Genomic DNA, 4263 nt, shown 5'->3' on the forward strand with positions numbered 1-4263 from the left:
CTGGTCATGCTTTCTTTGTTCATTCATTCAGCAAATATCTGTGAAGCACCTATTAAGTTCTAGGTATTGTGCTGGGTGCCAAGTTACAGCGATGAGGAAAAAAGACAGGCCCTACCTCAGGAAACTTCTAGTTCCCACTTTGAATTAATTCTCCTGGCAGTATCTCCTCCCTCTGCACCTCCTCAGCACCTAGTTCATGCAGCTTCCTAGCATTTGCATCATGGAACTTATAATAGATATCTTTGTCTCCTTTTAAACTACAAGCACCTTAGAGGCAGTAATCTCAACTTTCTCTCCTGGGTGCCTTGCACTCCCTTGTATCTAACACATAAGACAGCCCGATAAATATTTTTGAATGAATAAATAATTGCATGAATTTACAAATTAATGAACCTATGGAGCCATAGAGTAGTCTGCCCTGACCTACCATCCCACGTCTCTTGGATGAGGAAGTCAGCGATCAATCATCTGTTAGTACTGAAACACTCCTCATGATTCCAAGGACCTTCTAAACATAAAACCAGCTGGTACATGGGTCATTTCTTCTTCCAAATATATTTGCCATTGAGATAAAGAACAAATACTAGCTTCAGCTTGTGTTTACAATATTTTTTTGCAAGAAGGCAAACACGATTACCTGATTTAAATGAAATGAACTTATAGTAAGGAAAGCAAATGAGTTTACTTGTGACTCTTGGATAGATGTTGTTAATAAAGCTACAGTTAGAAGAAATATAATAACAATGGCTTAAAAAAAGCAAGAAGCTTTTTTATGTCATGTAGAAGTCCAGAAACAGTCTGATACAAAGGTTCTGCTCCATGAAATTGTCAGTTCATGGCACCGTCATTTCCTAAGATATGGGTCATGGTTTAAGATGCGCTGCAGCTGTCACATATACCTCCATGCATCAGAATGAAGGGAGAGGGATGAAGGGACAAAGGACAGGCACTAACTCTTTCTTAGGCAGTTTCTTGGAGGCTACCACAGAGCATATCAGCTTACATCCCATTGGCCAAAACTTAGTCATATGACAACACAGTTATAAAGGAAGTTGGGGAAAGTGGTTTTTATTTTAGATAACCATTTGTCCATCTAAAAACTATTTTAGCGTGTCATAAAAGGAGTACAGATACAAGCGATACAATTAGATGTCTCTACCGCAGATCCTGAAACTGAAGTGTTAGTGATTATTCAAGAACTTTTGTATCCTAATTACTGCACGCTGAAGTCACATTGATGAACTCCAATTGTTAATCCAACATGCTATGATCGCACTTGGTACTGCTCTGATTGTCACTATCAATGACAGAAGGAGTGAGGTAGAAGGAAAAGAAAGCTTTTGCAATAAGGAAATTGGGGTGGTGGCGGCAAGGGGAGTCTGGCTAAGGCAGTGGCAACAGCAATGAAAAGGGGATGGCAGTGTGGAGAGAGATGGTAGAATCAACAGGCAAAGTGATTGGATATTGGAGGAAAGAGAGAATGAGGATCTAGCATGATTCAGCTTTAAAGTAAATTAGACCCTAGTAATTGGGTGATTTGGAGACTGCATTCGACTGGTAGAGTTTACTGCTGCAAATTGACCTGAAATCTCCCCTTGATCTATTACTTCTTGCCATGAATTTTCTTTTGAATGGACTAATGAAGTTAATAAACTTCTCCAAGTAGTTAATCTTTCACAGGAAAAATTTAACAGGTCTTAGTGACCTACCTTAACCACTCATAATGTTCTCTCTCCTAATTCAGTACACTGCTTGGGACTCCTTAAAATTCTGAGTTCTTGAGGCATTCTTAATTTGAGTGCCAGAATTTCTCACTTGAGTAAGCTGAACATATGGGGAATCTATGCCCCTATCTAGAAAGTGGAGTTGGTACTGCCTTGTTTACAGTTGTGATTTAAAATACATTGGATGTTTTAAAGGACCTGATACAATGCCAGGTTCAATAAATGCTAGTTTCTGTCTTCTTCCAAAGTGCTTTCTTTTTTATGCATTGACTCAACAGACATTTACTTAGCATTTCCTATTTCAAGACACTGGGCTAAGTGCTGAGAAGCACAGCTGAATTTAGTCATTGAATATTCTTTTTCACTTCCGAATGTTGAGGTAAATTCTGATCCTCTACACTAGTGTACTTGCCCCCTGGACTGGGGTTTTCTGAGGCCAGGGAACTGCACATATTGGTTATCTTTGCATTCTCAGTCCTTAGCACATGTTCTTATGAATACTTGACCAAGGTCCAAGAAATGAAGCCCAAAATCTAAATGCAGGACTAAAGTCAGAAAACTAGGATGGTCATGGGTGTTCATGCATTGTTGGAGACAATTCCATGAATGATGAGTGTCTTCTGGGGTGCTCCTTCCATATGGTGCCCAGTACCCTCGGCTACAATAGCTGATGGAGGAGGAGCTAAAGGGTAAGAGATAGCATATGACAATGATTACGGGTTTGGGCTCTGGAATCAGACATTTATGCATGTAATTACAGAAAAGTGTGAAAAATCTCCCAAGAGGAGAACTCCAAGATCCAAGATGTAAAAGATTGCAACAGGTTAGACCTGCCCAGTCTGAGGGTCCAGAGAAGACCTCCTTAAAGAGTACTGTAAGTTGCTCACTGTACAAAAGAAGGGTTAGTATGAGTGGAAATCCAGCCTGTGCTCCACTCCCAAGCTGGATGCCTTAGTACAAGGCTGTGCTAACCTACAGGAGTTGTTTTTTTCTCCATTCACACAAAGACCCCACAGTTTGCCAAGCTACACCCACGGTTATAAGCACCTGAAAGCTAAAAGATTAGATGTTTTCTAGGCAAAGTTTAGGCCAAAGGGACCAATGAGGAGGAACAGCATGTGTGAGGTCTGGGGATTTTACAAAGGGTCTGGTGTACTTGAAGAACTGAAAGAATTTTAGTACAGCTGGAGTATAGAGTTCAAAGAGAAGACTACCAAGAGTGAGGCTGGAAAGGTATTCATTACAGCTAGCATTTTCTATGAGTTCACTAGTTACACTATGTTAATGGCTCTACATGCATTATTTTATTGAGATCACAGAAAATGACTTTACCAAAGCCATATGTTAGAAAATGGTGAAACTATGATTCAAAGCCAGTTTTAACTTCAGAGCCTGTGCTCCAAACCATGTGTTCCATGGCATCCAAAGATTTGCAAAGGTGGACTGCAAAGGGATAAAACTGGAGGCAGGAATGCCTCTTAGGGAATAGTTGCAGAAATCCAGATATGAAATGCTGGCAGGCTTAAGATGGCCTTGGAAATGGAAAGGAGTAGATGGATTCCAGAGGTTTAGGAAGAAGAATCTACAGGACTTGCCACCATAATAAAAAAAAGCATAAAGAATAAATGGCCTTTTCTGACATTTTTGTTTGATTTAAAGCCAGATTTAAACTTGAATATGACTCATTCTATATTTTATATGAGAAAATAGGTGCTGAATAAAGTGTCATTTATATTATAATAATGCAAGGAACTGCTTCTACTAGGAAAATGCTATGCATTATTCATGCAGAAGAATGAACAGATTAAAATCCAGCAATAACATCAGTGGGGTCCTTAGCTTATCAATGACCTGTTTAAAATGTGGCATCCCAACTAAACATAGTCCTTCTCCAATATGGGCAACTGAAGTTTTCCGTATCTTACATGAAGTACTATAAAAATATAGTCTAAGACTAGGGGTGCCTCAGTGGCTCAGCCAGTAACGCGGTCGACTTTGGCTCAGGTCATGATCTTGGGGTCCTTGAGTTCAAGCCCCATGTCGGGCTCTATGCTGACAGCTCAGAGCCTGGAGCCTGCTTTGGATTCTGTGTATCCCTCTCTCTCTGCCCCTGTCTCAAAAATAAATAAATGTTAAAAAAAATTTTTTTTAAAGTTTAAGACTCTAAATCATGCCTTCCCCTGCTGCTACCCCTCAGCCTCTCTAAATGGAAATTCTAAGCTACCTCAGTTGCGGTCATCATAACAAGATGGCATTTAGGCTTAGCTGAATTCATTTTGTCTCTCTTTTCTTTTAGAAAGCATCACAGACAGTCTTTACATGATGTGGCTTCTAAAGACTCAAGGACCACCCACCTTACCAGTCTGCAATGGCAAAGGCAGAAATGGATATTCAAACACCACAGCTTCCATTCTGTTATTAATCACTCTGTAGACATGTGCCCCCACTACAGGGAGTGAACTGCACCAAGGGGGAAAAGCTCCAGGGGCCCCCGAACCACAAGCACTCTTATTTCTCCCCCTGGAGAGAAAGCAGAACT

This window comes from Hyaena hyaena, unplaced genomic scaffold (genome assembly GCF_003009895.1).
Source record: "Hyaena hyaena isolate Hyena2069 unplaced genomic scaffold, ASM300989v1 scaffold_180, whole genome shotgun sequence".
In the NCBI taxonomy this organism is placed as follows: domain Eukaryota; kingdom Metazoa; phylum Chordata; class Mammalia; order Carnivora; family Hyaenidae; genus Hyaena; species Hyaena hyaena.